Raw genomic sequence first — 14116 nt, 5'->3', positions numbered from 1 at the left:
TCCTAATAGACTTGTCTTTGTAAATAAATAGCTTTTGTTTTGCATTTTTCTGCAACTCTATGGTTGTGACTATCAGAATGTAGTATCATTAAGTCTGCTTAATCAGATCCTTTGGACAGCATTATTTGCCAAACAGTGAGTGAGGAAAGAGTTCTATGTCCTCTTTCCAATATTTTAACAAACATGGAAATTCTGCTCCATGGGATTATATGAGGTTCAAGTAATAGAATCTGTTACATTTAAGCTCCAGGTAGCTGAATTTACAAACTTTTCAAAACATGAGAACATTTGCTGGCTCCATGAGGATCTTCGAAAGCATCAAAAATATCAAGGATTTCCTTTAAAAAAATTAAGCTCATAATGGGAGGGGCAGGATTCAGTGCACTGAGAAATGAGTTTCTGTTTAGAAAGATAAAAGAGGGATTAGATTTACCCAGTATTGCTCCAGAGGGCACAGCCAGGAGCAGGGATGGGAGTTCTGAGAGGATGGATGCTAGCTCAGTATGAGGGAAGACACTGTAACAGAGCAGATCAGTGACAAAACGGCTGCTTCCAAAGGAAGGCACTCGAAGTGTCTGTGAGGAAAAACTGTAAAATCAGCTATTTTGAACATGTTTAGGATCAAGAACCTCCTTGAAAATCTGATCAAAACATTGGGTCTTGGACTGGGGTTGTGACTCAGTAGTAGAGTGCTTGCCTAGCATGTGTGAGGCACAGGGGTTGATTCTCAGCATCATAAATAAATAAAATACAGGTCTGCTGACAACTAAAAAAATATTTTAAAAAATAATGGATCTTTTTTCTTCCCAATGATGATCAGATCCATTCACATACACCTCCGTGTGAACACAGGCACTCATTGATGCACAATTTTGCATTCAATTGTAAAACTTACTCTTTTTTTTTATTGTAAACAAATGGGATACATGTTGTTTCTCTGTTTGTACATGGCGTAAAGGCATACCATTTGTGTAATCATAAATTTACATAGAGTAATGTTGTTTGATTCATTCTGTTATTTTTTCCCTTCCCCCCACCCCTCCCACCCCTCTTTACCCTCTATACAGTACTTCCTTCCTCCATACTTGCCCCCCTCCCTAACCCTAACTCTAACCCTAACACTAACCCTTCCCTCCCCCCCATTATGTGTCATCCTCCACTTATTAGCGATATCATTCGTCCTTTGGCTTTTTGAGATTGGCTTATCTCACTTAGCATGATATTCTCCAATTTCATCCATTTGCCTGCAAATGCCATAATTTTATCATTCTTTATGGCTGAGTAATATTCCATTGTATATATATACCACAGTTTCTTTATCCACTCATCAATTGAAGGGCATCTAGGTTGGTTCCACAGTCTGGCTATTGTGAATTGAGCAGCTATGAACATTGATGTGGCTGTATCTCTGTAGTATGCTGATTTTAAGTCCTTTGGGTATAGGCCAAGGAGTGGGATAGCTGGGTCAAATGGAGGGTCCATTCCGAGTTGAAACTTACTCTTGAAGCCCAAGTTACCAACACCTAGCATATACAGATGTTTTAAGTGCATATACAGATGCTTTAAGTGTAAAGTAGGACTCTGCACTTTCCACCTCAGAGAGTGTATGACCCTCTAGGTTTAATCCCCATCCTCACGTCTACCTTTAGAGGTCATCTAAGGTTTCCTAAAATCCAGCAGAGGTACTTTCCTTCTTTGAATGTTCTGCCCCACTTTTTTCTACCTTTTTACCTAGCAATAATTTACTTAATCTTCTGTCCCTCATTCCAGACATTATTACTTCCTCTAAATTTACTGTTCCCTTCAATGGAGACAGATTTTAATCCCTTAGCTTTGTGTGATGCCGGCAGACTCCAGTCTGAAGAGTTTATCTCTGAGATTACTTCTAATCTCCTCCCACAATGGCAGACCCTGCAGAAATACTGGTAATGTGGAAGATACTCGAGACTTCCTTTCCACTGCAACCAGTGTGAAATCCCCTGTGACAGTATGCTTCATGTTGGCCTGTGGGGTTTTCTTGGCATATCCTACTTTTCTTTTCTTTTTTTTTCTTTTTTGCAAAGCTGTTGCTTTGCAAATAATTTACCAATTTGGGCAAACTGCACCTACAAGACCATACCTTATGACTCAAGGTCAGCATCTGGGACCTCATTAATGACACTGCTATACACTCTATGCAGTAAGTATACTCTTTGATAGGTATAGTTGAGAGATAGTGTTCATTATCAGTTGTGTGGACTGTAGAGTCAGATATCATGGATTCAGAGCCACCCTTTACCTTATATAGCTGTTTAATCTTGGTCAGTTACATAATTTTTGAGTTTTATTTTCCTTGTCTGTAAGATGGAAGATAATGTTAGTTCCTATCTCATAGGGTCATTGACAGGATTATATTAGTCAGTGTACAAAAGCACTTAGTAGGGTGCCTAACACCTACTATGCACCTTGTAAATATTAGTTTATTATTCATATGCTCAAGGTAGAGACCTCATTTATAATGGACCTTAAGTCCTGCGATCTCTTTCTCTTTAATACCTTTGATTCGATATCCTCCCTTCTGAATGTTATTGCCCTATTTATCTTTTGTTACTACTACAGTAGCTGGAGTATTGTTAATTCTTTCTTCCCTTACCTTTTAGCATCCTGGAGTAGGCAGAACATATTTCTCTGCCTTGATGACTTTGGATTTAGCTACGTGACTTGCTTAGTTCAATAGAATGTTAATAGTCATGATACAAACAAGCTTTACAGGCGCCTTTGCATCATTTGGCTTAATATCTAGTACCAAGATCAATTGTTAGAACAGCATGCCCCCAACTATTCCCTGGTCCAAAACTAACGTGCAGACACATGGAACAGACCTGGTCCCACCCTGAAGCCTGGAGCCTGGATCTAGCCTCCACCAGCTGAATTGCAGCCAAGCTACAGGCTCATGAGTGAGAAATGCTTGGAGTAAGAAACACTAGGAGTGGTTTGATATGCAGTATTAATGCAGTGATAGCTGACTAATGCAACCATCTTTCTTGCTAGCTTCCCTACCTCTCATCTCTCCCTGTTCCAGTCCATCTGTGTGCTGCCAGATTTGTGTTTCTGAAACATAAAACTAATCAAATCATTCACCTCTTAGAAATCTTTTGACAGCTCCTTATAGTTCTCAGAATAAAGTCTAAACTCCACAGCACTATATTCAAAGATATTCAATTAGTTCCTAGATTGCCTTTCCATTCTTACCACCTATGATTTTAATTCCCTGACCCCAGCTATACCAGCGCTGTGCAATTCAAAGATATGCCATGCAATATCATATCTGTGCATTTGCTTGAGCAGTTTTTTTTCTGTTTTCCCCTGGTCAATTGTTCTTTGTTCTTCAAGGGCCAACCTGTATAATCTATGCTTTACAAAGCTAAACTTTCTCTAATTTCCTCCCAAGTAAAAATCAATTATTTAGTATATATATTTGTTAGAAGAATAATTGCAGTATGTTGCAGATATGTAGGCACATGTATGTGTGCATGTGTATAGTTTTCCAGCTGTCTTATGTGTATCTATGTCCTCCTAACTATAATGTGCTTTTCCAGAGACAAAGACAATGCATTCCTGGTGCTCCACTGGCCTGGATAAAACTTAACCTGGCAGACAATATCCTATACAAATTGTCCCCTGCCTAATAGTTTAGCTTTATCTATTCTCATTCTTTGCTGCACGAAAATACTATCTCCTTGCACTGTAGTGCTTTTAGTCCCCCTCAGTGCCCAAATCATGCAGATCTCAGCTGTGTACCAAAGCACCCCATGATACTTAACTCCCAGGATCTTTGGAAGATATTTTAACTTTTCAAGGGAAATACACTGATACTCAACATCTATCAGATACTACACAACCTTTTACTTGAGGTAGTTTACAATTTCAAGATTAGGTGACAAGCATTCCTTTAAATGACATTATCTCTTTGCAAAACTGGATTTTCAAGAGTTTCTAGAATAAAAAGCAATAATATATGAAAATCAATGTGGAAAAGAAAATTAGGATGGTGGTGTGCAATCCAATCCTCATGTCAGAGAACCTTTATAGTGCCCAACAGATACACACGTCCCATTAGTATAATATTGTTTTTATTTAAGAATAAATTTTAAACGCTTTACTTCAATTTAAATCAGTTACTTAACAGCTTATTAAATCTTTTGGACCTAGTCAATCAATAATGGGATGGGAAGACATTACTTTTGGCCTAGGGATGCCATGAAAAAGTCACCAAGACATTAAGCGTTCTGTAACTGAGAGTTGGGGAATGTCTGCCCCACACTGTTTCACCTTATACATGCAGTGCCCATGCTTGAAATGCAAACTCACATCTGTCCTTCAAAAAGACCATCTTGAGTTCAAACTCCTTTAAAGAAGTCTTCTTTGACTTTCACAAATGGTAGTGGTGATGGTGGACAAGTTTGGCTCAGCATCTGCTTCACACTGAAGTTCCTGTCTGTTTGTCAGCATTCTATGCATAGTAATGCTCATCAAATAATAAAAACTAAGCTCTTTAGGGGATGGGGTTGTAGCTCAGTGGTAGAGTGCTTGCCTAGCATGTGCAACACACTGGATTTGATTTTTAGCACCACATATAAATAAGTAAAATAAAGGTCCATTGACAACTAAAAAAATATTAAAAAAAAAAAAAAACTAAGCTATTTTGTGGATCATCTCTCTAAGAAGAAACCTGGGAGTCATACTTGACTGCTCTTTTTTCCTGAAACCTCACAACTCATCTGTCAGCAAATCCAGAATCAACTCTCTCGAATGGCCACATACATGCTGCCATCCAAGTCACCATTATCTTTCACCAGACTTGTTTGAACAGTATCTTGGTTGATATATTCCATACCCTGGCCCCCTTCAGTCTTTTCTCAACTCAATAGTCAGAGGGATCCTTATTGGGAACCATATGGGAGAATGACCGGCACTTGTCCTCTGTAACTCTGATGCCATTGTGCTTCTTCCATTGCACATGTTCTGGGTCCACAGCATCCATTCCCCATTGACAGGGGACAGCCCAGCCTCCTGGCTTTTCAACTTGCAGATGCTTCTGCATAGAGCTCTCTTCATCTTGAGAGCCACATGGTGCTTGCTTGCTTGTTCTCTTCAGATATTATCACTAGAATCTCCTTCTCTGTGGGGCTTTTTCCAACCATCCTTTCCAAAATTTTGGCCCCACTTCCAGCACTTCTTATTCCACTTCCCTTTCTTTTCTCCGTAGTGTGTATCATTATCTAACATCTAAATATTTTAGATCTTTATCTTGATTGCTGTCTGACTTGCCTATTAGAACATAAACTACAGGAAGGAAGGGATTCATGTTTGCTTTATTCAGTTTTTTCTCCATACCTATGGGGATATCTATTAGGCATCCAAAATAAATTTGTTGAATAAATGACATATGGGAACTAACATGATTTTGGCACAGTGTTAAACAAATAGACCAGTGGAACAGGATGGAAATCCCAGAAGTAGACCCCCACATATATGAATCCTTGATGTTTGCTCTCATGTGGCATTGCAGACCAGTGGGGAAATGACAGACTTTTCAATAAAAGTGTTAGGGAAAGTGGGTAACAACATGGAAAATAATGAAATGAGAACCCTAGTTCTAGGCGAAATAAAGATATACATGTGAAAACCATAACTATACAATTTTTGACTATTATACCGGGAAATAACTTCATGACCTCAGGAAAAAGAAGGACTTCTTAAAACACAAAAAGCACTATCCATAAAGGAAAAGGTAAATTCAGACCAGATAAAATTAAGAGTGTCTGTTTTTCAAAAGATACCTTAAAGAGAGTAAAAAGACATGGTGTAAAGTAGGGAACATGTTTTTTTGGTTGTTTTGTTTTGTTTTGTTTTTTTAATTTTTTATAGTTGTTGATGGACCTTTATGTTATTCATTCATTTACATGTGGTGCTGAGAACCGAACCCAGTGTCTCACACATGCTAGGCAAGCACTCTATCACAGAGCCACAACCCCAGCCCCGGGAACATGTTTGAAATGCATGTATCAGGCCAAGGCCTAGGATTAAGGACTCCTACAATCATAATTAAAACAAATGTTAGGGGCTGGGGAGATAGCTCAGTTGGTAGAGTGCTTGCCTTGCAAGCACAAGGCCCTGGATTCAATCCCCAGCACCGAAAAAAAAAAAAAAAAAAAATTAAAAAATGGGCAAAGAAGAGTTAATAAATGGGATGGTATTAAATTAAACTTCTGCACAGCAAAGGAAACAATTAGGAATGTGAAGAGAGGACTAATGTCTAGAATATATAGAGAAATCAAAAAACTTTACACCAAAAAATCAAATGATTCAATTAATAAATGGGCAAATGAATTAAACAGACACTTCTCAAAAAAAGAAATACAAATGGCCAACAAATACATGAAAAAAATGTTCAACATCATTAGCAACTAGAAAAATACAAATCAAAATTACACTGAGATTTCATCTCACACCAATCAGAACGACAGTCATCAAGAATACAAATATTAATAAATGCTGGAAAGAATGTGGAGAAAAAGGAACACTTTTACACTGTTGGTGGGATTGTAAATTAGAACAAACACTATGGAAATCAGTATGGAGGTTCCTCAAAAGACTAGTCATGCAACCAGCATTTGATCCAGCTATACCACTCCTGGGTATTTATCTTAAGGAATTGAAGTCCTCATACTGCAGTGATACATGCTTGCCCAAGTTTATAGCAGCACAATTCACAATAGCCAACCTATGGAACCAGCTTAGATGTCTATCCAAGATGAATGGATAAATAAAATTGGTGTATATACACAATGAAGCTTTATTCAGCCATAAAGAAAAATGAAATTGTTGTTTGCAGAAAATGAATAGAACTAGAGACCATTACGTTAAGTGAAATAAGTAAAACTCAAAAGGTTAAGGGTTGTATATTTTCTCTTATATACAGACACTGGGAAGGAAAAAGAAAAAGAAAGATGGGGCAGGTCTCATGAAAATCAAAAGGAGATCAGTAGAGGAAAGGGACCAAGGACTGGGAGACTGGGAGAGAGCGGGGGAGATGCTGGAGAGAGACATTGGCCAAATCATATTGTTGTACTATGCATGTACTAATATATAATAACAAATCTCATCACTATGTACAACTATAATGCACCAATAAAAATGTGGAAAAAAGTGGGCAAAAAACTTAAATAGGCACTGCACATAAAAGGAAATCCAAATGGTCAATAAATTTATAAAGAGATATTCAACCTTATTAATCATAAAAAAAAATGTCATATCAGTACCATAATGAAATGTCTACCAGGTTGACACAAAAACTTCAAGTTCAGCAACACCAAATGTTGGTATAGATGAAGAACAAGGGAAACTTTCATCCACCACTGGTGGGCACACAAAACAGCACAACCACTTGCAAAACAGTATGGCATTATCTGGCAAAAGCAAAAATAGAAATATTTCCACATCCTAACAAGTTCACTCTTAGACATATATATTATAGAAATGCATGTGCCCCAGCATGAGGATACATGAGAAAAAAAGGGTCCTAAAAAGCAACATTCACAATAGCCAAACACCCTTTAACAGAATGAATAAGTGAAATGCTACTAGAGTAAAAACTACTTGACAATTATGAAAGTACATCAAATCTACACAACTCTCATGGATGACTCTCATGAACACGTTGAACGCAGAAACTAGACATAAAGTAGAGTTGATTGCTCCTTTCACATAAAGTCCCAAAACAGATGCACTACATTAAGTAATTTATGGATCATACATTGGTAGTAAAAATTATAATGAAAAGCAAGAAAATCATTATCACAAAGATCAGGAGAAGGAAGGAAATTTTAACTGGGAAGGGACAACTTGGGGGCTGGATAATGTTGTGCTTCTTGACTTAGGTGCTGATTACCAAGTCTGTTTTGCACTTTTTCTTGAAAACTGTATTCTCTGGTTTGTGCACTCTTCTGTATGTATTATGCATCTCATAATAAAATTTTACAAAGAAGAGAGAAGAGGAAAGCTGGCAGCTGTTAACACTAGAGACAGAAGTTAAAAGGTCTAAGAAAATACAGTTCTTGCAATAAAATAGAAATTTTGAATCATCATTTGCACAGTGAGATGTCACATATGCTTGTGCAGAGCTTTGTGTTTTGAATGATCACCATAGGCATTAGGTGAATATATAAAAAAGCAATTTTGTAAAACTCTGGGTGCTCCAGCCACTACAAAAAAAAAAAAAATAGGCTTATCAAATGAGATAAATTATTAAGAGTCTGAAGGAATCAACATTTTACTCTGAGAGGAAAATTGTATACTGAATGGTGCATCAACAAAGGCAATACAAACTGCAATAGCTGCAACCCTCTGGCTGAAGCAATAGAATTCTATTTCCCATATGAAGCCTGCTGGGCCGCAGCAGGGAAGGGTGGAAGAAGCTTTGCTCCCCAGTCATTCAGGGGAATTCTGGACATTAACATCCAGCCTGCAGAGGCAGGGGAAGAGGGAGACTGTGGACCGCATGGGAGGTTTCTATGGTTGGGACTATCACTACTATGGTGGTCTTAACACTGTTGCCCACATTCCATTGACCAGAACTCAGTCATGGTGCCCCTCTGGTGAGGAAGGTTGGGAAACCCCATCTTTTGCTAGAAGCCATTTCCTGTATTCTGCACTTGAAAAGGGAGCAAGAGGCTTCCTTGAACAACAGGTGGACCTCTCTGCCACAGTGGCAGTCATCATTTTAGTGGAGTTGTGAAGGTTTTAGAATATATTTTTTTTTTTCAAGAACAAGATCCATTGTTCATTAATTTCGAACTTATTGTATACTGCCTATATTATAAACTTCATAATGATAAGAATCGGGTCTTTTTAAACAAGTAAAAATTTTAAAAAATTCTAACCTTCCCTCATGTTTTACATCATTTAACAATATATCTCAGAAATCTTCCCATGTCCATACCTCATTCTTTATTCCAGGTGCATAGATTCCACTGTATGTGTGTTTTATCATGTATTTATCTAAGCCCTAGTCCTCTATCCCCAATGCCTAGCATACACCTGATACACAGGGACGACATTTTACAAATGTCCTCAAAAGAGATGGTGCTATGTTAAAGCATGTAAACACAGGCGTACTAACTCATAAAGGCTTACAAGAGCTGATAGTTAAAATTTCAGGAATTTTGTGAGCATTTGTTAAGCAGCCATTATGAAAGCTTAAATAATATAAACTTGCAATCAAATACATTAGATTTAAAACAAGAGCATGGGAGTGTAGCTAAGTGGTAGAGTGCTTGCCTAGTATGCATAAGGCCCTGGGTTTAATCCCCTGCACTGTAAAAAATAACTAATTAAAACAAGATAATAAATACTCAAAAATCATCCCTTTCTAATCATTGTTACTGCATCTTACTATCAGCTATGCTTTTAAGATTATTTACCTCCCTTGTATCTATGTGTACAATGAAAACTATAGATTAAATTTAGAAGTGTGTCATGACTATAGCTGTTACATTTTCATATCACAAAAATATTGAGGAACTGTTCCTCCCAGTACTAGAAAACCATTATCCAATTCAGCAAAGCCACTTATGTCATGGACAGTGAGCAAAGTTCTAACATGTCTTTCCTAATTCACCTTGATCTTATTAATGAATGTAAATAAAAATATCAACTAACATTCATGTCAGAAATGCACTAAATTGTCAGTTGCAACCCTAAGTTGGTTGTGGATACAGAGTAAAGGAAAAATCAACAAAAGCATTCTGTGAGAATCATCAGGCTATAGATATATAGAAATCCATATATAATATTTTTTATTTAATACATTTATAAATAAGTGCCCCACCTCTTTTATACAAGTAAGATGTATAACAAATATATTTTAAACTAGCTCTCAGAAAAACTTTATAATAAACATAATAATCTCACTCCCAGGGTAAAAAATGAATCTGCATTTTTGCTAAACATTTACCAGCATGGCATTGTTCTGTTATTGGGTCACCTTGCCTCCAAGTGGAAAGTGAGGCTGGCTGTGCTTCTCTGTATCAGGTTAATAATGAACACCAACCTCCAACAAGCATAGTATATTTATTTTAGGCAAACTATGTTATTTTCATCTGACCTATTCCCTGATTTTTCTTCTGGGTCCTTGAAATACATGACTGCTTATTTTGAGCCCAAATTATGCAAGTATGTAAGACTTCCTCTAACTCTGTAAATAGTAATTTTCTGACTTTGCTTTTCCCTTCAACATACTGATTCATCAATTCTAAGATGCATATTTTGTCACATTTTAACATCTCTGAAATCAAGGAGCCTCTTACAGCCACTGATGGCCAGGCAGCAGCTGTGTCACTGCCCTCACAAGCATGAGCTTGGCCAGAGCTGTATACTGGCATCACTGTTGAGGAGTTTGATTGACATTTAAAGTATCTTTAAAAAGATTGTTCATTGTAATGAAAGGTTACTGTGCTCACAGAAAGGCAGGAAAACGAAGCAGCAGGGGGAATCAAGAGTAATAAAGCAAACATTCCACTTAGGAGGAATTGCCAAAATTCTAAATTCTCTTGCAAAAAAAAAAAAAAAACAACCAAGAGCTTTACAGGACCTAAGAAAGGAAGAGATCCACAGCTAGGTGAAGCTGTACTCCATTTTGTTCCTGAAGTATATTCAAAAGCAGGTCTATCATAAGCCAAGTAAACAAGGCAACTGAAGACAGGAAAAACTGCCAAATCCCTTGGAATAAATCATAGCAATCAAAGGAATGAGAAGCTGATATGACCAATTCATGCATCACTTGGGACCATTGTTAAGGCATTATTTCATATTCAGTTGGCAGCAGTTGTTTCTCTCTTAATCATTTGTAAAATAAAAGTGCATTTATTGCTAGTGATATTTGAGATTTGCTTAAATTTTACTAGTCTTATTTTCCTCTTCTACCCACCATTTTATTATACCAAATATAATGCATTGCTTTGCATGTTTGTCACCTATCTCATATGTTTTGGTGCTTCACTCAAGAAACCCAACAGATAATTTGAAACCAAATGATCCTCCCCACATTTGATCTGTCCTCTAACTTCATTACGCCTCTCTGCAATTTTACTTCTTTAAGAATACAACATAAAATTAAACTTTTAAAAATAACTTTAAGATTGATGTATGACATACATACAAAAACTGCAAACACTATAAACATATACTCAATGAATTATCAGAAAGTGAATGCCTCCCACATTAAAAGATGGAACATTAGTGGCACGCCCCTCAGAAACCCTCTGTGGGTTCCTCCCAATTGCCAACTCTGCTCTGTTCCCCAAAGATGCTTTTAACACCATAGATTAGTTTTGCCCATTTAAAATCTTTATATAAATAGAATAACATAGAATGTCTTATCTTACTTTGAGCTTATTTCACTTAATAATATGTTGTGAATTTTTTCAAAGTTTTTGTGTGTAGCTTTAACTCACTTCTTTTCATTGCTTTGTATTATTCGATTGCATGAATAATGTTTTAGTCAGATTTTCATTACCGTAACAAAATACCTAGGCTGATAAACTTAACATAGAGGAAAGGTTTATTTTGGCCTGTAGTTTGTAGTCTGTGGTCTATGACTGCTTGGCCCCATTGTTTTGGACCTATAGCAGCACAGTACCTCATGGTACTGTGCATAGCAGAGGAAATCTGTTCACCTCATGGCTGAGTGTGAAAGAAAGAAGAGGAGGAAGAGATGAGGGGTCCCACATCCCATTCAGGGTACACCCTTAATGACTGAAAGACCTCCCACTAGGTCCTGGATCTTAAAGTTTCCACCACTTCCCAATAGTACCAAGCCAGTGACCAAGACCTTGGGAACAATCTAGATTCAACTTACAACAAATATAACCCAGTTCTTTTGTATATTCTGTTTATAAATATTTGAATTGTTTACATTTTAGGGAAAATTTTAATAGCTGCTATAAATCTTTTTGTATATACATAAATGCATTTCTGACAGGCATATACCTGGAAGTGGCATTAGTGAACAGAGGGTATGAGTATGTTCAATTTTAATAGATATTGCCAAAGGCCTTTACTGAATGACAAAGGTACCACTGTAGAGCAGTAGAAAAATAATTTTTTGAAATGACTGAAACATTGCCCTTACTTCATCTCATATATAAATAACAATTCCAACTGAATCTCAAATCTAAATGTGAAAAAAAGGATACTAAATCTTCTATGAGATAACTTAGGAGAATATATAGGAGATGTTTGAGAAAGCACTTTGCTGGGTTTTTTTGTTGTTGTTATTGTTGTTTCAGTGCTGGGAATTGAACCTGGGGCATTGCTTGCTGTGATCCCTCCACCTCTGCCTCCCCCACAGCCCCATGTGGCTTTTTTAAGACCCAGGAATGACTTCCTCAGGCTTTCCAGTCATTCATGTAACAAACAGAGTGAAGGAGAGAAACAGTGCAGGAGCGAAGAGGGAGTCAGTGCCTTTCTCAAATTCTATTAACCCTACCCTTAACAGACGGGTTATTTTAATTGCTCTCTCCTCTTCTTCCTCGATGTGTAAAACTAGTGAAAACACTTACCTCGCCTTACACTTTTTTTTTTTCCTGACATAAACTTTCCCTTCTTACATTAAGTTGGAGTCCCTTCCCTACCACTCCACAGCCTCAGCAGGACACTAGCTGCTTACATGGAGGCCCCAGGCAGCAACCCATCTCCAAAAGTGCTCCCCAGAGAAGAGGTTTACTCCTTGTTCTTGTAGTGGTTTGGGTGGCGGTCCAGGGCTGGTATCGGTGGCTTATAGGGAGACATCGGGAACCCAACAATCTCCTTCCAGCTGTTGCTCTGCATCTTCAGGGTGCTACCTTGTCCTCATGTTCCAAGAGAGTGCTTTGTAAGCAGTAGGATGGGGGAAATGGACAGAAGGGCCTGCCCACTCTCTTTAAAGATATAACCTGGGAATTGAACAAATGACTTCTTCATAGCAGCCCATAGACTAGAATCTAGTCATTTGGCCACAGCAAAGTAGAAGGGAGAATAAAAAGAATCATCTTATTTCCAGAAAACCAATAATTTAAGCACAGAAGAAGGAAAAATAGGCTGGGTATGTGTAGTCCCAGCTATTCAGGAGAATGAGATATGAGAATCCCTTGATCCAGGAGTTGAAGACCCGCCTGGCAACACAGTAAGACTCAAGTAAAGACAGGTGGTGGTGAGAACTAAACTGCTGCTGGGAACTACTCTATCCCTCAAGGCACAGCTGCAGTGCTACCACCTTCATGAGGAAGAACTAACTGGGAACCCAGCTCTGCCTCCTAGGAACCATGGCTTCTCTCATCCCTCCTACCTACCTGTCTTATCTCCCACTAGATGGGAAGCCCTGACTTAGTATTTTCCATGCTGAGAAACCACTGTTTGTTTTGAAAACTGGTAAAAAAAAGAAAAGAAAAACAAGGGAAGATTCAAGTTTTTATCCTATCTTTTCTATGGGAACCATGAATATGAATAACCAAATGGTAATGAGAAGTTTCTCTATGAAAATATGCTATCTAAGAAAGAAGAAAAGATAGGATTAAAATATCACCATTTTGTATCCCCTAAAGAGTTAGTAATAAATTGAACATGCAGCTGACATCCTGAAAGGACAGACAACTGTATATTTTTTGTCTGTCTGAAGAGTCCTTATCCCCACCAAGTCAAATATAACTTGAAACATAGGGAATGGAGGAATAGTATAAATACTAACACAGGTATAATCAGCAAAATCTTGGTGGGACTAATGAACTGGTTTCCCAATACACAAATTGTAGGGGAAAAGAGAAAGAAAGGAGAGAAGGTATAGGTTGAAACTTGAGAGACATATCAATCAATTGCAATATATGAACTTTAATTGGATCTTTTATTGGAACCAACTATAAAAACAAACATGCAAAACTGAATTGAGTGAATACTTGATGTTAAGCAATTATTGTTAATTTTTAAGATCTGAAAATGATATTAAGTTCTTATTGTTATAAGTCCTTTTCTTTTGGAGATTCATGCTAAAGTATTTACAGATGAAATCATGGGGTGAGAGAGGCATGTGGCACAAAGATAA

Source organism: Sciurus vulgaris, assembly GCF_902686455.1.
Source record: "Sciurus vulgaris genome assembly, chromosome: 5".
NCBI classification, from domain to species: Eukaryota; Metazoa; Chordata; class Mammalia; order Rodentia; family Sciuridae; genus Sciurus; species Sciurus vulgaris.
This window is presented reverse-complemented; position numbering follows the sequence as displayed.